Consider the following 21,882-nt stretch of genomic DNA (forward strand, 5'->3'; position numbering starts at 1 on the left):
CATCTTATTTCTGCTAGATATGGTCGCCTTGTACGCAAAGAAGGAAGGTGAAAACTACCTGTCCAATGCAGGGGGTGCTCAGAGGTGGCGGCGAGGAAGATAGGGTGGCAACCCTATCGGCCAAACCAAAACCAAGTGGTCGAGGAGAACCTCCATAGTGGTGGCACCGGGAGACGCTGTAATCACTTTGGTTTGGCGGCCGTGATTCAGTAGACGAATGCTCCAAAGACCTAATCAGGGCGATCAGACCCGAGTCTGCACAGGGACTCATCTGAAGTGGCAAATTGGTCACGAAACCTTACCAGGGGTATACTGGTACCATGGGAACCGAGAAAGCCCCTGGACTCACATTCTTCGGGTGAAATCCTGTTGTATGTGAGGACAGCTCGGTTATTTGCGGTTGGCTCCCCTAGTGGGAGTTTCATGGTGGTTGTGGTTATGCTCAAGCGAGAACAGACCTTCGGGCCTCGACGTGGTGTTGCGTAACAACACGGGTGCCGTACTCCATAGTTCGGTAGAGATTTAGGTAATTCTTGCATCCACCAGTATGAATGCTAAGCCATGCACTTGGTATAGACTGGTACCGTTGTTGCTTGTCTCAGCGGGGCTCTGATTGTGGTCACAAAATCAATCCGTGTCTTAAGAGGACCGTAGGATTAAGTCTCACGATAGGTGCCTACGTAAAACACTGTGGGCTTCACTGCCCAATGCAGGGTATTACCTAAACTTTGCCCAGAGTATAGTTTGTAATTCAGAGTAACTCACTGCATTAAAGGGAAATTTAGCTAATACCTCGCAACCACAATGAGTAAATTTGATGTTACTGGGGATCATAGTACGTCCAATTTCTTGAACTATATACTCTTTGGAATAAAAAAGGAAGCACATGAAAAAAGCACAAAGTTCATCAGAGTGGACAACCAGAACAAATGGCAGTAAGTATGTGTCAGGTACACACTAGCTAGAGAGGAAAAAAAAACTGAAGTTCCAGAGAAAGAGGAAGTACTAGATACTAGGGGGGCCAATATAGACTCGGACCACTATCTCCATGGCATGATGCTCCGAGCTCGAATAACAACACCACCCAAAATCCCCTCTGACAATCAAGTGAGAGGCCCCAGCCGCAAAATGAGTCGGAACGGCTGGTTTGACGATGAATGTAAGCTAGCTACCAAATGGAATTCCGAATACCGAGTAATGTTGCATTCTCAAAGAACGTGGGCACGCGCAGAGACTAATCACGGACTCCGTCGAGCGGAGAAGCGATTTCACAGACGGAAAAAGGGAGCCTGCGAGAACAAACACGTCTGTGAACTGAGAGTCAGCAGGATGAAGGAAAATCTGATTTGCGACAGAATGGGCACATTGGAGCAGTATGTTGAGTATTTTCATGAACATCAGTGAGTTGGAGGTCCCGCCAACTGAAGACGACGGACACCCTACCAAGCATGGAAGAAACTGTCCAAGCAAATCATCGGCTTAAAAATCATAAATCGCCAGGAGCCGATGAAATTACTGCTGAATTGGTTAAATATGGAGGCGACCAATTACATTTAAGATTATCCAACCTGGAAAGTCTACCTGTAGTAGAAAAAGAAGACGAGGCAGACCCCGCTTGAGATGGAACGATGGCATAGGCCAGGACGCCGCCCTTCCAAGTAAATTCTAAACTCTAAACTCTCTCTAAATACCTTGGGCACCTTGAATTTCAAATAAAACCCTTACCCTGATGGCCGGCTAGCCAGAGTTGACATTCTTCCCGGACTACTCGTGGGACCAAGACATGGACTCGGTTTTAACAATAAAAAAACCGCCCATAGAAAGAGAGGGGGTGATGCCAGGCGCATCATCGGAGGACGAGCTGCTGACATCCAGCCAGGAGACAGTAGTCGCTGAGAGCAGTACACTCGGTGCCAGCCGTAGAACCACTGTGATGGAACCAACGACAGGGACCTCCTGGAGCGAGGCGACAGACGTCAAGTTGGGTGTAACGAGTACCAGACATAGTACTCCTACCCCGAAACCCTTGATCTACGGAGATCTCTCAAAAGTAAAGAACGACAAGAACGTCGATCATCGGAAACCGCCTAAGAAGCGAAGGTCCATTGGTGTCCTCCTCAAGAGCCAGTACCAAAAGGCCGTGCATCTTCTCAGCAAGATTGCTAAAAATAAGGGGGCCAGTACTGCCGACGAGCGGGATGAAAAAGACCTTGCTAAATACTAGGCGATTGTTGAGGAATACAACAGAAAACGCCTGGCAGACGAGCAGAAGGGGAAGCCCATCGCTCGGAAACGCAATCGATCCGAAGACGAGGTTGAGCAAGATCACAAGCGGAGCAGAGTGGGCAAGAGCTCAGCAAGGGCAAACTACATCTGAAGAAAAGTACGCAGCAACAGTCAGCCGACGAGCTCCGTACTGCGAAACCTTTCAGCGACGTAGCCAGGAGCCACTTACATGTGGCGCTATCGGATGGTAATTCCGCTAGCGGCAAACTAGCGCCGGAGGTGTGGACCAGTGTTGAGGCCAGGTTATCGGTGATTGTTATTGAGCATCTCCCGGACTGCTTTGATTCCTCTCAGGTGGTCCGTAGGCTCCCCGTTATAGCTTGCGAGGACCAATTGTCTAGGGATTTTCTCAGTTCGTGCATCGATAAGATGCCTGGGAGGGCGTAAAACTCAATGTCATCCCTTACTACGAAATTCCCACGAGATCAGTCGCTCGCATCTGATTGCCGAAGATCCGCATGGATAAGGACAACCTCGTCCAATCCATGCACCTTCAAAGCCCCAGAATTCCCATAGAAGGGGTTGTTATCAAGGAAGAGGAACCCCAGACAAAAAGCCAACCTTTTCTACTCCATATAAACTAAGAGTGAGAAGAAGAACTAAAAGTGCGGTTCGGAATCAGGAAACAAAGGTAAAAGTGTTCCGCTCTACAAAACCGAACGACGACCTAGATCCAATCGACGTCGCCAACGAGCTGATGGAGGAGATGAGGATCGACGGTCCGACGAGGACTGACGAACCCGCCCACGCAAGCAGATCATGCTGAAGGTAACACAGATAAATCTGCCTGAGTCAAATGGGGATAATAATCTCGAGCGAGCGCAATACTGATCATGTTGCCTCCTACAGTGTACCACTGTAGTGTACCGTTATGGTCTTGAACGGAGTGCTCTAACATACTTCAAGGCCCTGATTCAATTGGATTGTTGCGCCAACGATTATTATTATTATCGGTATGTAACAGGGGCAGTACACCAACCTTCCAGACCCCCAGCTCGGAGAACTGTGACGGTTAGGCGGAGGTCATTAATATCAGCCTAATAACCGACAATGGGATTCTTAGGGTGGAGGACTGCAGAGTGTCTGACCAAAGATCCCTCTTGGACCACAGGTGGATACTTTTCAGTCTAGAGGTCTCCAAACCCTTCAGAGACCCCAGGAGGATTGGCTGGAGAAAGTTTGGACAAGTAATTAAGAACAAACTCTCCAGTGTGCAAATTGATAAGATTGACACGACAGATGAACTGGAGTCAAACGTCGGGGCTCTGGAAAAGGCATTCGATAAGGTCTTTAAAGTCTCGTGCCCTGCTAAGTACAGCAAAAAGGCACTGCCACCGTTGTGGAATGAAGATCTTTCCAGCCTCAGGAAACTGACCAGAGAAATCTTCAACATTTATATTGGCAGCCATACAAGTCGACCATCAGGACCGCCAAGAGTCAGTCTTGGTTGGACTATTGTCAGAACATCGAAAGCACCTGCAAATCCGCGATGCTCAGTAAGATTCTGTCCAAGGAACATAAGAGTCCATCCCTTTAAAAAATGGAAAGGCTCCTAGGCGGAATCTTCTAGTAAAAACTTGGAGCTGCTGATTCAAACGCAGTTTCCCACCAGTGAGGAGGACTATGGGTCAGAACCTTGCTTGGAGGGTTTGCACTCACTCCCGCTGTGCAAGAAATTGTTATGCATTGATGAAGCCAAAATGACGGGTTTTCCCCTCCTTAACAACATGAAACAACATTACGTCCCTTTCTAAAACCATATAAGCTTGATTTTTCTGGTCTCGCTTTAGCAGGCAAGAATTGCGGGGGAATTTCCCTTTTATTTTTTGTTTAGGGTACCTACACATACCAATCCTCTCTGTTTCAATTAGTTGAATTGACGTGAACCAATTGTCATACGTTATATTTTTGTTACTGCCATGTAATGGTTTACGCAAACGGATCACAGTCTGCGTAGCAACTAAAAGTTTTTTCTTCATCTGATAGTGTTTCTCCATCCGAACCCTTTCCACAATACACGTAACAATTGTAAAAATACCTGTTTTCGGGCCCACATGGGCACATTAGTTTTAGGCCATACTTAGCGGGCTTTTTTAACATATATAACATCAAAAACACAAACACAAAAATCTATTTTTAGACAAAAAAGAACGAAAACAGTTTCGTCCAGGGCAGATGCAACTCATCAGAAGCTGCCTCACCTCTACCCTGGAAGCAGCGTGACCGAAAGTAACGACAGGTGATAATCGCTCCATTTAAATATAATCGCAAACACGCCATAGGTACGAATTTTAATCAAGTGAAATCCATCCAGACCTAAACCAAGCCGAAGTAAATTTTTTTTTTGTTGGTAGGCATTCATCATCATCATCATCAACGGCGCAACAACCGGTCTCCGGTCTAGGCCTGCCTTAATAAGGAACTCCAGACATCCCGGTTTTGCGCCGAGGTCCACCAATTCGATATCCCTAAAAGCTGTCTGACGTCCTGGCCCACACCATCGCTCCATCTTAGGCAGGGTCTGCCTCGTCTTCTTTTCCTACCATAGATATTGCCCTTATAGACTTTCCGGGTGGGATCATCTTCATCCATGCGGATTAAGTGACCCGCCCACCGTAATCTATTGAGCCGGATTTTATACACAACCGGACGGTCATGGTATCGCTCATAGATTTCGTCATTGTGTAGGCTACGGAATCGTCCATCCTCATGTAGTGGGCCAAAAATTCTTCGGAGGATTCTTCTCTCGAACGCGGCCAAGAGTTCGCAATTTTTCTTGCTAAGAACCCAAGTTTCCGAGGAATACATGAGGACTGGCAAGATCATAGTCTTGTATAGTAAGAGCTTTGACCCTATGGTGAGACGTTTCGAGCGGAACAGTCTTTGTAAGCTGAAATAGGCTCTGTTGGCTGACAACAACCGTGCGCGGATTTCATCATCATAGTTGTTATCGGTTGTGATTTTCGACCCTAGATAGGAGAAATTGTCAACGGTCTCAAAGTTGTATTCTCCTATCTTTATTCTTCCTGTTTGACCAGTGCGGTTTGATGTTGTTGGTTGATTCGTCTTCGGTGCTGACGTTGCCACCATATATTTTGTCTTGCCTTCATTGATGTGCAGCCCAAGATCTCGCCTCAATGGCCGCCTGCTCGATCTGGATGAAGGCAGTTTGTACGTCTCGGGTGGTTCTTCCCATGATGTCGATATCGTCAGCATAGGCCAGTAGTTGGGTGGACTTGAAGAGGATCGTACCTCTTGCATTCACCTCAGCATCACGGATCACTTTCTCGAGGGCCAGGTTAAAGAGGACGCATGATAGCGCATCCCCTTGTCGTAGACCGTTGTTGATGTCGAATGGTCTTGAGAGTGATCCTGCTGCTTTTATCTGGCCTCGCACATTGGTCAGGGTCAGCCTAGTCAGTCTTATTAATTTCGTCGGGATACCGAATTCTCTCATGGCCATGTACAGTTTTACCCTGGCTATGCTATCATAGGCGGCTTTGGTATGGGCCAATGATGTTCTGGGCGTATGCGGATATCCGGCCTAACAGGATAGCAGAGAATATCTTATAGATGGTACTCAGCAACGTGATACCTCTATAATTGCTGCACTGTGTGATATCTCCCTTTTTATGTATGAGACAGATTATGCCTCGTTGCCAATCGTCAGGCATTGATTCGCTGTCTCATACCTTGAGCACAAGTTGATGAACCACTTGGTGTAACTGGTCGCCTCCATATTTAACCAATTCGGCTGTAATTCCATCGGCTCCTGGCGACTTATGATTTTTTAGCCGATGAATTGCACCGACTGTTTCTCCTAAACTTGGTGGTGGCAGTATTTGTCCGTCGTCTTCAGTTGGCGGGACCTCCAACTCGCCGATGTTCTGGTTGTTCAGTAGCTCATCAAAGTACTCAACCCATCGCTCTAATATACCCATTCTGTCGGAAAGCAGATTTCCCTCTTTGTCTCGGCAGGATGAGCATCGAGGTGTATAAGGCTTCATCCTGCTGACTTGTTGGTAAAACTTCCGCGCCTGGTGCGGTTGCTCCCTGTACTTTTCTAGTTCGCTGACTTATTGGTTCTCCCAGGCTTCCTTTTTCCGTCTGTGAAGTCGCTTCTCCGCTCGACGGAGTTCGTGATAAGTCTCTGCGCGTGCCCGCCTTCTTTGAGAATGCAACATTACTCGGTATGCGGCATTCTTCCGCTCCGTTGCTAGCTTACATTCATCGTCAAACCAGCCGTGCCGACTCCTTTTGCGGCTGGGGCCAAGTATATTTGTGGCCGTATCCATGATAACCTCCTTCAGGTGGTTGTGAAGATCATTAGTTGATGCTTCATCTCCAGGTCCTCTGTTGACTGCGGTTATTGCGGCATCCATTTCCCTCTTATAGGTGTCGCGGAGGGTTGTGTTGTGGATGGCTTCAGTGTTCACTCTCACCTGATTGTCAGAGGGGATTCTAGGTGGTATTTTGTCAGAGGGGATTCTAGGTGGTGGTAGGCATTACGCATCTAAAAATATCTCGTCCAGTACTATCAGTAGAAATTATTGAATCTGCGTCTTCGTGGTTAGAATGGAATACAGCTGTGTACATCAAAAGTCTAATAGAATCTTACAACTCAATTATATCGATATCTTTTAGATCTGATTGATCCTGCTTCATATATTTACATCTACATTCAGCTAGCTTGTCATTAGTCTCAGCGCGATCTCCGATAACATCTCGTCATTTATATATTGTTTCCATAAAAAATAAGGATCCTTCCATAATTTTCAGTCAAATTAAATGTGGATATTCGGACAATAATATTGTGCGGTGGCGTTCTAACCGATGATCTTAAAAGCAGGGATCGGTGTTATGCGGGAAAAGTGGTAAACAATAGGTCAAGTGCCTGCTGGGGCCTCTCAGACCGCAGGTCACTACTTAAAGGTTAAGACATTTCTAGGATGAGCCTTCTTAACAAACCAACGTTGCCCGTTACCCCTTGCTAGTGTTTACACATATCCATCTAAACATATTATTAAGATTTGCACCAAACTTCCCAATATTAACTCTATGCCCTCAAAACTGCACAAAACCTTAAAAGTACATAACATATGCAGTGGTACTAAGTGCATTACGTTTCGTAATTTTAATTTTTCATTATATTTTTGTACTTAGAAAGACTTCCTTAAACCTATTTCCCGATATTAAAGAAAAACATTTCCCATCAAAATTAGGTGACATAAGCTGCATTTAGTTTCAACTCCCATCACCAAAACAAACCAATTTCATCCCCATCAACTACAAACTGATTACCCCATCGTCTATCCATCTCACCACTATGCAAAAATATTTTCATTCAATTTCCGAAAAACCCAGATAAACTTTTAGTAATTATTTCCAATGGAGTGCCAATGGCTTTTCTCCGATAGTTCCGACGAATGTGAACGGTCACTGTGTTTACAGTGTAATCAGCTCTAGGAAACAACTTTTCCAAACTTGGCCCCAGACCACAAAGAATAATAATATATAATGTGATAAGGCAATAATAGGAGAGCATGGATAATTAAGTTGGGCTCCGAGAATCTTTTCTAGTTCCGTTGATTCAATTATGGCCGAGAAAATTAGAATGATGGAGGAACTAGGCTTGTTATTAGGTACACTGAGTGGTATGATCTGGATTGGGATAGGATTAGAAGGGATGGTGACCTTTCGTGTGAACTCTCGTTGGAAGTGGATATCGGTCTCAATTACAGAGTTGGCACTTCATTACACAAATATTGAGATATAAGATAAGATGGGAATTGAAACTGACAAGCAGATACTGTATCTGTACGGGCTCATTTCAATCAATTAACTTGTGGGATACTAACTATTGCATTGCAGTTGGATTGTTACCAGCGTTTTGGTCTCATATATCTTTCAGTTTATTCGCTATCTTAATTATAGATACTCGCGGCAGCAACCTCTCTATTCATTTTTAATGGTGACTTCTCATAAATTCAGCTTCTAAGCGAATACTTGAACTCATTTCAAGCTTCTCATCGAGTTCTCAGCATTCCTGAGTTTATCTCGATCATCTGGCCTATGCCCAGTTCTATGCAGCTCATTAATAAAATTGTCGTTGGTGATATTGCGCTGATTAATAATGAATTAAGTCGAGCGTTTAATAAACCCGCTTTTTGCATTCGAACCCTCATTCAAGCACGTTCACTTGCACAATTCGCTGCTTTTATATGTTTCCCTGGCGACAGCGACATGTCTTCCCACAATTTCTCAACGCCAAGCATCATCGAAATAAAGTGGAAAAATCGAAAATTCGAAATAGCAGAAGAATTGCAATTGCAAGTGCACTTTTCACGCGCTCCATGCACGACAAGTGCAAGAGTGCTTGTTACAAGCACGTAGCCAAACATACGGGTCGGCCAGCGATGGGGTGGGCATGTTATGGTTGGGAAACGTTGCACATGCATTTCTATATGTGCTTTAGCTGGGAATGACTCTTGAATGTTCGATCATTTTAAATATCATCGATGCAAGATATTTTGTCTATTTTTAACTGCACTCATCATCGCTTCGTGATAGAGAGTAATGAAACAGGGAAGTAGGCCAATTGTGGTTTGATTTCGTGATATTGAGTGATAGTGGATCGTTGATTAACCTTCGCCGTTTGAAGCAAGTATGATTCCATTGGAGATGTTTATAGTTTATCTAAATGTGATTGCTAATGGCCTTTCGATACCTACCCCGATAGATACTCTGGTGGCACATACACGCATAGCTAATTTATATCTGGCATGATAATATCCGCTAGAAATTATATCTGCATAAAAACTTCTGACCCCGTTTACTAAGTTACATCATCTTTCACTTTCATTCATATTAGAAAATACTGTAATATTGGGTTGGGGGAGAAGAAATGTCGTATTTGTGATCGAAATTTGACGCTTTATTTAACGTACTTAGAGTTATCCGATTTAAGTCAAATATGCACCGTTTTGGTCGCAAACTTGCTGCCATGTAGAAGGCAACTCCCTTATACCCCCTTTATAAACCCCCCCCCCTCCCCTCCTTATTTGCAAAAAAACTCAGACAGCCAGGTTTCGCAAGCGTCTTTTGAGGTCAACTTCGTAGCACCAAGAGCGTTTTGCATGGACCGGAAGAGATGGTAATCACTTGATGCCAGATCCGGACTATACAGTGGGTAGCGATAGGACATCCCATCCGCGCTCCCGTAGCTTTTGACGGATCATCAAAGATGTGTGAGGCCGAACGTTGTCCTGGTAGAACGCAACACCATCCCTATTGACCAATTCTGGCCGCTCCTGGCCAATTTCCTGCTTCAACCGCTCAAGTTGCTCACAGTAGAGAACCGAATTGAGGGTCTGGCCATAACTGAGCAGCTCATAGTGGATGATTCCCTTCCAATCCCACCAAACACACAGCAAAACCTTCCTGGTCCTCAATTCGAGCTTGGCGATGGTTTGGGCCGGCTCGCCGCGCTTCGACCACGATCTTTTTTGCTGGAGGTTGTCCTACGTCATCCACTTTTCATCACCAGTCACCATCCGCTTCAAAAATGAGTCGAATTCGTTCCGTTTCAGCAGTGCATCGCAGGCGTTGATTCGGTCCAAGAGATTTTTTTGCGTCAACTCGTATGACACCCAAACATCCCGCTTTTTTCGGAATCTAATGTTCTGCAAATGGTTCCAAACGGTTTTATGGCCTATACCCGGTTCCTGGCCAATCGAGCGAATGCTTACATGTCGGTCTACTTGGATGAATTCGACAATTTTATCGGTTTCTGCGACGATTGGCCTACCAGTGCGGTGGGTATCTTCGACATCCACTACACCAGAACGAAATCGATCGAACCAACGCTGTGCTGTGCGAATCGTTCCAGTATCGGGCCCATAAACTTCACAAATTTTTTCAGCCACCTTCGTTGCATTTTTACCTTTCAGGTAGTAAAAACGTGAAATATGACGAATTTCCTGCTTGATGGACTCCATCTTTGACGCGCTATAACTTGAGACTTTAACGTACGATCACGACACTGTCAAAGAGACACTTATAGCACAGATTGTCTTCTTCAAACCGCCGTATAGTATGCCCGGATGCAATAAATACAACACAAGCTATGTTTAAGTGCGGCCATCTATTGAAAAAATACATTTCTTTTTCCCCAACCCAATATCACACAAAGCATTCATATATATAGGAACATATACTACTTTCAAAATTGTATCTGTTTCATCAAAGCTAACGATTTAATATCGTATTTTGGCGCTTTCATTGCTTGTGGGGCGGACTATATCCATAGTTGAAATGCAGTTGGGATCATTTGGGCTTTCTGAAGCTTCCATGTTTGCTCTGACCCTTTACCAAGAGTTCTCCGCTCCAGTGATACATTTTTTCCTTTCAGAAAGAAAACGACAATCCTTCTTTACTTAAAAGCGTAACTTAGGGGAATAGCTGCACCCGGCAGCAATTTGATCGATCCTCCACGACCAAGCTCGCCTAGCTCTGCCAAGGTGGTAGTCGTGGTGCCTATCAGGAGCTAGCCCCTCCGGCTCCTGGTCGGGTAGTGTGCATTGAACCGGTATTAGTAGACCGCTGATCCGTCCGTGAGTTCCGGAATCAGCTAATCATAGGTTAAGTCTCAGAGAAATGGGGCAGGGGCTTTGTCCTCGAGGGTATACCCGTTCTTGGCTATTGCGGCCAGCACCCTTGCACAACGATGGGCTGGTAAACAACTTAAATGGCGAGCAAAACCAAATCAAACGAGGAGATAGTGGAAATGGAGAGTGAGCTGGCTGCACTTATACGCAGCTCGAGAAAGAGCACTCGCCTCAGCGCCCAGCGAAGGACGCAACAAGGGCTGAAATACCTGACGAGACACAGGGACGCGCAGATGGAGAGAAGGACTCGCAAAGTGATGCGGCACCTGCAACGGAGACAGGAACCCTGACATTACTACACAGTGCTATAATTGCGGAAAGAGGCACAGTGGAAACTGATGAAACAAACCAAATGGTTTCGAATATATACCGAATGGGAGGGCTGGGACTACTCTGGCGCAATCTGAAAAGCAAAGGCTTATTGAGAAATGCCTGGCAGTTGTAAATCGCATGCCATCTGCGACGTTCCTCAAGAAAAACGTCAGCAAAGGGGTGAAAAAAGGGTTAATGGAACTGGAGGAGCTCCTTGACAGGATTTCCTATTACAGGTGGATATGGAGAGTAAGCGAAAATCCACGAGAAGCAGAAACAACTGCACCTCCCTATGAGAAAACTACGCGTACCAAACGGATCGCAGACAACCCATTGCAAAGCGAACTGGGAAAAAAACGAAAGGAGGCAGGAACATCTGAAGGAGACTTCACTCAGGTACTCTCGAGGGCCCAAAAGAAGAAGGCGAAGAAGGACGAAAGACAACAATACGCCACGTCATCAGAAAAACCTCTGCCTAAAATTAAGGCGAACAAGAAGAACGGAGCACGAAAAGAAAAGGTGGGGAGACGAAGGAGGACTAGACCGCCAGCTCTACTTATTAAGCCGATGGAAGACATACTTTTGTGGAAGTCCTGAATGAAATCCGTTATAAAATCAAACCCGAAGATGACGCAGCAGAAGTGTCTTTCATTCGTAAAACGAAGGGTGGTGGAGTCCTAGTCGAACTAAGCTCGAGGACAATAAATAAAGTTACGTTCTGTGAAACAGTCAAGGGGCTTCTGGGAGAAAAAGCTTTGTCTGAGTGTAATTATGCGGTGTTTCCAGCGATTAACTATTTTAAATAATAAAAAACTTGTTTTTTCTTTTTCGCTGGTGAACATAACGTTGAAAAGTACAAATTCCTTCAATAGCAGGTGAAGTTTTTAAGCCATATGGTTTCCCCTCAGGGAATCCAACCGTATCCAGACAAGGTTTTGGCCAACACAAACTTCCTACAACCCACTTGTAAAACGGTCAAGGATCTTCGAAAGGGTTTCGACTTCTTGCCTAAGGCCGCACAATATCAAGCGAACTTGTCTGATTGCGTGATTGCGTGGTCTATCATCTTTTGAGCTAGCCCAACGACAGCTGCACTACTGGCAATCCCCCAAACCGGTGCATCCCGAGTCGTATTCGTTAATGCCTCGCAGTAGGTTCTCCCCTTCACCAAAAAACGAACCAAATCTGGTAGCCATTGAGCTTTACAAAAATTGAATATAGCTCAACAGAACTACAGCACCTACGATTGTGATTGTGATTGTGTGTCCTTATAAACCGTCCCCTCGCCAACTCCGGCACCTGAGTTTCATAAGCTAGTTTACTTCGGACATCCAGCACGTGTCCGGCAAGGATAATATAGTTGCAGATTGTTTCAATTCTTCAGTAATCATCAAGGCACAGAAGGATGGTGCAGTGCTTCAGAACCTCGGGGACAACTCCAAATACAAGTTCCGGCAATTTCCCGTTTTCGGCACAACCTCCTAAATACTCTATGGGACCTCTCAAAGGGGACCCAGACTATATATTCCGGCCGTGTTTCGCAAGGAAGCCTTCACGTACACGATCTTACGCACGCAGGCATTCAGACAACGAATCGGCTTATCATTAAAAAATATTTCTGGCCCTCAATGAATAAGGATGTTAACTCCTAGCGCAGACAGTGCATCGCGTGCCAGAAGTGTAAAGTCACCAAGCATGTACTACAAAACATTTTCCCACGATCCACATCGACATTATTGGCCCCTTGCGAGATTCGCATGGCTTCAAGTATTACCTCACAATCATCAATAGGCGCACACATTGGCCTGAAGCAATACTTCTGGCCGACACACAATCGTGCGCCGAAGCCCTTTGTCGCAAATGAACCCCACGGTTTGGAGTTCCGGCCGAAGCCATTACTGACCAGGAAATGTAGATCAAATCTACCCTATGCTCGATGTTGGGCAAACTTCTAGACTTCAAACGACATCGAACGATGGGATGCTAGAACGCTGGCGTAGGACCGCTATAATGGCGCACAATATCTCTTCGTGGTCGCAAGTCCTGCCTTTCGTTTTATTTGGCCTATGTCCAGCCCATCGTGAAGAGCCCTAAGCCAGCTCCGTCGAACTACTATATGGAGAGATTAAAATCACCCTTGCACCCCGTCATTCTTCGACGAGGACTAACGGGGGCCGAGAACCTGCTTCGCGTGGATGCTTCCCGGAGTCCTTGTAATCATCATGTGAGAACCTATATGAAGTTTAGAACAGAGGGGAGCACTTCTTTAGGCTGTACGTTGACGGTAGGCCCAAGAACATCTTTGTGCCCAGGGTTAAGCATTATGTTCCTGGGGTTGAGGTTTCTGAGAAAAAGGGTGCACGGCACGTGAGATTCAATCTGAGCTTCTAAAATTTACGGAGTAACCCTAAAAGTCACTATCATCTTATAATGAACTTAACGGAAATAGGATGATCAACCGATCATCCTAATTGGCCGATTGTGACCTAAAGGGAAGAGCTATCCCAAAAATCTATAAATTTTGGCGAAGTTGACCGAGGTCCGCCTCCAAAGAATGACGCTCCATCAAAGTGCTCGGTTGACACGTTCTTGCACGCCTCTGTACTAGTCAGGCTCAGGAATCTGGGGCGGTGGGTCCTTTGAGCGCTTTGATCCCTCACGTGTCATTAATACGAAATTAAGGTGTCTGTACCGCGTGGGTCCGCGTGGGTCCACACCGGATTTAAAAATAGACAAGAAACGAAGGAATTTGCGACGGATTCACCAAAAAAAACTATAACGCGAGCTAAAACTGGAAAATAAAAAAAAGGTTCGACCGTAAGTCGCGCGGATCCGAATGCCGCGATCGAGAGGGAGATCCACGACGGATCACAACCCCGATCATGGTTTCTTCTGCCTCAGATATTTATTGAGTCCCCTGAGGTTTCCTCCCAACCTTGACATTCTCTGGCCATTATCTCAGAGGATGTCCCTAGCCTGAGCCGCCGTGCTTGAAGTTCCCTGATGAGTATCGTCTGTCACCAGATATGCGGAGTCTTCGAAGGTTGCCGAAGTCCAACGCTGCTGCGCTTGCGCCCCCCGATTATGGGTCGTCGCCCAAGCCCCTGCATTCGTCTCCATTCGATGCAGGGTCACCGACGATCTCGAACATTTTTAATAAGAATCAGGCAGACAGAAAAAAAACCGAAAAGAAGAAATATGAAAATCGCCAAAAAGCAATGAAAAGCCAAGCGAAAATACCAAAAAAATCCAATTGAAAATAAAGAAAAGACAAAGTCTAAATAATATAAATAGTATGAAAAAGGGAAAGAAACCTAGGAGTCGTTAAATCTCAGAGGCAAACACAAGAAACGACTAGCTCTTATGGTATTCTATCAAGGATAAGGCATGAAAATGTACGTTACAAGGTGGGACAGGAAATTGAGGCTTAGGAACACTTGCTTCCGGGGAAGAAGGCGTGAAACCTAAAACTAGAAATGTGAAGGCAAGTGTACATGGAACCTAGCTGGGAACCACGTTGAAAATCTATTGATTCTCTATTCGACACCACCAAACGAAGTTGTGAGCCGGAATAGGCTATCTTCCACTGATTCAGAAAACCTGTAAATAAGAAATTAAGCCTGAATCCAGGAAATGTTGGGCCCCACGTTGGGCGCCATTTAGTGACATCCCCTAAACAATGACCTAGGGATGCCAAGAAGGGAGGAAACCTCAGGGGTCGCGCCTCAATAACGATCTGAGGCAGAAGAAACCATGATCAGGATTGTGATCCGTCGTGGATCTTCCCTCCCTCGGGTCCAGAGAATTACAGCTCCACCCGCGTGGTCAGCCGTTTTTAAGGTTTTGTTTGTAAAACAAAACCTTATTAAAATCGGTTTACTGTCTGTCTGTCTGTCCGTCTGTCTGTCTGTCTGTCTGTCTGTCTGTCCGTCACACGCATTTTTCTCGGAGACGGTTGTAGCAATTGGCACCAAATTTGGTAAAAAGGTGGGAACTGTGAACGCTCACGCATATAGTGAGTTACATCCTTTTACGATGAATTTAAGGGGGGTCCTCATACATGCAAAGGGAGGGTGTAAATTTTTTTTTCATCAAATATAGTCATGTGGGATATCAAATTAAAGGTCTCGATTAGTACTTTTCGAAACCAGTCTTAGTTTTGACATTTGTTGAAAAGGTGGGGGGTGCGGGGGGTTGAAAGTGGTCATTTTTTTAACGAACCCATTCTCAGAAACTACTTAACCGAAAAATCTGAAAAAATCAGGTGGCTGTCACTATATGGTGCCTAGGCTCCGAAATACCCTCCATACCGATACTTGTTCAAATAAAGTTAATAATAGTACTACTATAATTTTTACTAATTGACAGGAAAACCCCCCTTAAGTTCACCCTAGAACCACAAAATTTTGCAACAATATAGGCTACAGCATAGGGCACGATCCTGCCAAATTTGGTGAAAATCGCACTATTACTAACAAAGTAATACTAGGTCAAAGCTGTCGCTTCTCTGCAAATTCGAGACTATGAATGTCAATATCACTTGAAAGTGGCTATTTTCACATAATATATGCATATTTTACGTGTTACATGCTAATGGGACAAATGCACACCCAAATCTCTTTATAAAAGAAATACACAAAACCTTTCATACCTAAAGCGTCTAGCTTCCGGTTTCCCGACTTGTTTTTATTTTCCAGTTTTAGCTCACGTTTTGGTTTTTATCGTTAGGCCGTCGCGAATTTCTTTGTTTGTGTTCTATTTTTAACTCTGGTGCGGACCCACACATCGGTATAGACACGTTAATTTTGTATTAATGACACGTGAGGTATCAAAGCACTCAAAGGACACCCCCCCCCCCCACAGAAGCGTGCAAGAACGTGTCAACCGAGCACTTTGATGGAGCTTTAGTCTTTGCGGGTGGGCCTTCACGGTCAATCTCGCCAACTTTTTAAGTTTCTGGGATATCTCTTCCCTCTAAGTCGTTCTCGGCCACTTACGATGATCGTCTGATCCTCCTATTTCCCCTAGGTTCATGACAAGTGTGGAGGCCCTGCAGTGGGGAGTTGATTAACGAAAATCCGTCTGAGCTCCATACCATTGTAGTGTAAGCCACCAAGAAGCAAAACTCACGCGCCTAAGTGCTTCGCCTACCTGTTGGTAGGGGATTGACAGCCACCAGGCCGGCGGAGCAACCGTAGAGGAATTAGGATAACGATAACGATCTGAATTTTAAAATATTGTTTTTTTTTTTTTTAATTTAACGATTGATATAAAATGTAAAAGATTTTTCAATTTTTAAAGACAGAATATACAAAACCATCATATGCTATGGGTGCAAAACCTGGCTCCTAACCAAAGCCTCCGAAAATTTTCTAAACACATTCGAAAGAAAAGTCCTTCGGTGCATTTTGGAAGTAGTTTGTGATCGTGATGGATGACACATCCGGTATAACCATAAGTTGCGTGAACTGTACAATAAACTAGAAGTCTCGAAATTCTCGCGATTGATGGAGCTTCAGTCAAGCCTCAGTGGGTAAGGTGTCTCCAACGAATGACCGACGATCACATGCCTAAAATGTTTATGAATGAAGGACGTGTCAACGGAGCGAGACTATGAGGAAGATCGAGAGCACTGTGGGAGGGCACAATATATAAGGACGCCAAGCAACTTCTGAACTTCCAAGATTGGAGGACGTGGTGACGTGACCGAGATACTTGGAGGACAACGATCCAGGCGGCCAGGGCTCGACTTCGGGCTTAGTGTTGCGATGACGGTGATGGTATTTTTTAAGCAAAAATAGGTTTCATATCTTAATTTATTCTCATGGCAGAATCCTATTCCAAAATCAAAACGTAATCGATTAGGATTAGGATTCGGAATGTAAAATTAGGAATATCAGAAGATATCTAAGGGTATTTATTGCTAAGTTCTGATACAAAAAAAAAAACAGAATAAAAGCCAAAAGGTGGTAAAAAAGAATGGTCGATGGAAAAAAGCTAAGAAAGGATATGGAAATTTCTGGAAAATCCAGTAAATAAAATAGACAAATAAAAATAAATTCCACTTCGTGACGCATTCAAAACAACCAACGCAATTTTTACTCAATACCCAAAAACTTTAAACACAAAAGCAACAAATTCTTTGCCATTTCGATATATAGTGGCTCAAAAGGAAAAAAAATCATCCAGTCAAAAACTGTCTCCACTTCCAACTCTTAACATATTTAAAATGAAATTAGCATACCACAGATGACGTCAATTTTCGGCTGCAGAAACCCACCCAAGGGGAACGAATACGAATATTTTCATTGAATTTATTAACTAAATTTCATACATCCCAAGCGAGACAACTAAATTATCTGAAATTCGCACACGAAATAACATACGCACTGCACTTGCTTTCAAACTATTTATTTTTTTTTCACATATCCATCAACGCAGGCCATCCGCCAAGTGGGAAAACGTGACACCGAACCACATTCACGTATTATTCTCGTACGCACAATTTCACCTTATCTGATCCCACCGCACTTTTGCGTTTTTTTCGCAACACATCTAGTTTTATCGCATAACTTTTTGCACGTTTTTACACTTAAAACCGGCACGACTACGCTCTGGGCATACTAAAAACAAACCAAGAAGCCCAGCAAAACCTCTAGACCAAAGGCTTGAACTTTAAACAAATTTTAAACAATTAATTTTTTTTTATTTTGGTATTTCAGCGGTAGCGGTCTCTTCATATGTCGCGCAAACTTTCACTTTGGATGGCAGTATCTTTTTTCAAAATCTATAATTTGGGACTCACGCTAATCTCCCGTGAATGTTGTAAAACTGTGTCACGTTGAATAACTCAAGATTTTTAGAAATTGGGGGCTCCGAGACGATCTCAGATAGAATTTTGTTAGAATAGATTGTCCGACTATTCAGTCGGAAATATGTAAATAAGAAATTTGTGAAGTATTCTAAAATCGAGACCTAAATTCGCTGAGAACAGCTAGAAAACCGCGAAAGATTGTTCACTCGGCTAAAACACCTGCAACACCTAATTGTAATGCGTGCGTATCTGAGACGATGCGTTGTATCTAAACTCGCTAGTCAGTCCCAACTCACGATCCAACTTCACTATTAGACGAGAATTTTCGCAATACGCTCCTGTGAACGTTCGCGATGTTACTGTCGCCAACGGTAGCCGCCGTCTTACAAGTCGACCTCGCTCGCATGCAAAATTCGCAAAAATAACGAAAGTGGGAGCTTGCAAAATTCGCCCCCTTTTGTCAGACTCTATTCGACTCCACCACCCATCCATCTGCCGTCCAACGAAGCCGGCACGCAAGATATTTTCCTCAATGAAATGATGAATGAATTTGTCCGGATACCGCCAAAAGTACACGCGGTCTGGGTCGGATTCCTTCTTGTACGCAAGTTACGCGAAAGCTACGATTTGTAGTAAAAGCTCGGTGGGAGATAAGAAATGGGGAGTGCATTGCCACCCACTGGCGTTGCCAGCGTGGAGCTTCGGATTTTACTATGAGAAATTTTCACGCTCATTCTATGGTGAAGGCCTAACCAATTTCCTAAGAAGCGTATCCCACGTTGGACTCAATTCCTTCAAAGTTCTCAACTAAAACAGATCTCAAGGTCATAGAATGAAAATTCTTACATTTCCTGAATCTGGGCCGCCTCCCCGTTCGAAAGAGGCTTCGGACACCGCAATCCGACTATTTTTCATTTTTCCCGATTTTTCCGACCCGGGGCTCGTGGAAATTTTAAATTTTCTTCGATTTCGGCCAACCCGCCCGATCGTCCATTTTCCGCCATATCTCGCGTTCCCGGCGTCGTAGAATGAAACGAGCCATCGGACACCGCAATCCAACGATTTTGCATTTTTGCCGATTTTTGCGACCCGGGGCTCGTGAAAATTTTCAATTTTCTTCGATTTCGGCAAGTGTAGAATGAAAATTCTTGCATTTCCTGAATCTGGGCCGCCTCCCCGTTCGAACGAGGCATCGGACACCGCAATCCGACGATTTTGCATTTTTGCCGATTTTTGCGACCCGGGGTTCGTGGAAATTTTCAATTTTCTTCGATTTCGGCCAACCCGCCCAGCCATCCATTTCCCGCCATACCTTGCGTTCCCGGCGTCGTAGAATGAAAATTCTTGCATTTCCTGAATCTGGGCCGCCTCCCCGTTCGAACGAGCCATCGGACACCGCAATCCGACGATTTTGCATTTTTGCCGATTTTTCCGACTCGGGGCTCGTGGAAATTTTCAATTTTCTTCGATTTCGGCCAACCCGCCCGATCGTCCATTTTCCGCGATATATCGCGCTCCCGACGTCGTAGAATGAAAATCCTTGGATTTCCTGAATCTGGGCCGCCTCCCCGTTCGAACGAGCCATCGGACACCGCAATCTGACGATTTTGCATTTTTGCCGGTTTTTGCGACCCGAGGGTCGTGGAAATTTTCAATTTTCTTCGATTTCGGCCAGCCGGCCCAGCTGTCCATTTTCCGCCAGATCTCGCGTTCCAGGCGTCGTAGAATGAAAATTCTTGCATTTCCTGAATCTGGGCCGCCTCCCCGTTCGAACGAGGCATCGGACACCGCAATCCGACCATTTTGCTTTTTTGACGATTTTTCCGACCCGGGGCTCGTGGAAATTTTCAATTTTCTTCAATTTCGGCAAGTGTAGAATGAAAATTCTTGCATTTCCTGAATCTGGGCCGCCTCCCCGTTCGAACGAGCTATCGGACACCGCAATCTGACGATTTTGCATTTTTGCCGGTTTTTGCGACCCGAGGGTCGTGGAAATTTTCAATTTTCTTCGATTTCGGCCAGCCGGCCCAGCTGTCCATTTTCCGCCAGATCTCGCGTTCCAGGCGTCGTAGAATGAAAATTCTTGCATTTCCTGAATCTGGGCCGCCTCCCCGTTCGAACGAGGCATCGGACACCGCAATCCGACCATTTTGCTTTTTTGACGATTTTTCCGACCCGGGGCTCGTGGAAATTTTCAATTTTCTTCAATTTCGGCAAGTGTAGAATGAAAATTCTTGCATTTCCTGAATCTGGGCCGCCTCCCCGTTCGAACGAGCTATCGGACACCGCAATCTGACGATTTTGCATTTTTGCCGGTTTTTGCGACCCGAGGGTCGTGGAAATTTTCAATTTTCTTCGATTTCGGCCAGCCGGCCCAGCTGTCCATTTTCCGCCAGATCTCGCGTTCCAGGCGTCGTAGAATGAAAATTCTTGCATTTCCTGAATCTGGGCCGCCTCCCCGTTCGAACGAGGCATCGGACACCGCAATCCGACCATTTTGCTTTTTTGACGATTTTTCCGACCCGGGGCTCGTGGAAATTTTCAATTTTCTTCGATTTCGGCAAGTGTAGAATGAAAATTCTTACATTTTCTGAATCTGGGCCGCCTCCCCGTTCGAACGAGGCATCGGACACCACAATCCGACGATTTTGAATTTTTGCCGATTTTTGCGACCCGGGGCTCGTGGAAATTTTCAATTTTCTTCGATTTCGGCCAGCCCCTCCGATCGTCCATTTTCCGCCATATCTCGCGTTCTCGACGTCGTAAAATGAAAATTCTTGCATTTCCTGAATCTGGGTCGCCTCCCCGTTCGAACGACGTATCGGACACCGCAATCCGACGATTTTGCATTTTTGCCAATTTTTCCAACTCGGGGCTCGTAGAAATTTTCAATTTTCTTCCGTTTCGGCCAGCCCGCCCAACCATCCATTTTCCGCCATATCTCGCGTTCCCGGCGTCGTAGAATGAAAGTCCTGGGGGTTTAACGTGAGTACCGCATTAGCGCATTTAAGTGTCCCACTGCTAGCAAGGCACTGGCTAACATCGAAGATACCGTTCAATACGTGAACGCCCATGTCGTCTAGATTGCGGATGTCAATGTACGCTGGACAGACACAGAGAACATGTAACCAGTCCTCCGAATCAGCCCTACATAAAACACAACCCTGACTGGAGGCAAGGTTGCGCTTGAAGAGGAACTCATTCAAGCTTTCAAGCTACCATGCCCAGTCAGGAGGAAGCCCATCTCAAGGCCAAAGTCCACGACAGAACTTCTTCTGGCAGACACATATCTGACGTACTTATATATGACCCGACCTTTCCCACATTCATCCCATCTAACACCTTTTTGACCGCAAGCGGCCCTAGCCCTTCAACCTGGTTAAAACTATTATAACTAAATCTGTTTGCAGCAAAGGTACACCCCTCCTGATCTTGTAGGCCGTGGCACGCCGGACTACCTCCAGATCAAGAGGAGCAACACCCAACAAGACCTGCATGGCGTCGGTCGAGCCGTACGACACACTGGAAGACACGCTAACAAAGCCACTCGCTGACAAGCGTAGAGCAGATTTCTGCCCCTCACCATCAACGCCAAATCATACAACATAGGGGACCCATACGTAGAACATGCAAGGAAGAGTCCCACATAAATGGGTCTAGCAGCTCTCCTGCGTAGACGCCACTCACACCTCATAACACGCCTTAACATACACGCTAAATTTGTAAGCCGCAGCCTGAGCTCGCGCAGGTGCGTGACCAAAGACATGCGTTCCACGATTGTGACTCCCAAGTAGGTCGCTTTCT

The 21,882-nt window shown here is 45.3% G+C and overlaps 1 protein-coding gene across 6 annotated transcripts in view; it reads right to left on the reverse strand.

Moving 5' to 3' along the window:
- Positions 1 to 18,433, reverse strand: part of LOC119649403 (guanylate cyclase 32E) — a 232,404-nt gene extending 213,971 nt beyond the window's left edge. For all 6 annotated transcript variants that reach the window (XM_038051527.1, XM_038051529.1, XM_038051530.1 and 3 more), the window contains exon 1: positions 17,509 to 18,433. The gene's annotated coding sequence lies outside the window, so the exon portion shown is untranslated. The remainder of the gene's footprint in view (positions 1 to 17,508) is intronic.
- Positions 18,434 to 21,882: the final 3,449 nt, after the last annotated feature.

The sequence above is a fragment of the Hermetia illucens genome, chromosome 2, assembly GCF_905115235.1.
Source record: "Hermetia illucens chromosome 2, iHerIll2.2.curated.20191125, whole genome shotgun sequence".
Taxonomy (NCBI): domain Eukaryota; kingdom Metazoa; phylum Arthropoda; class Insecta; order Diptera; family Stratiomyidae; genus Hermetia; species Hermetia illucens.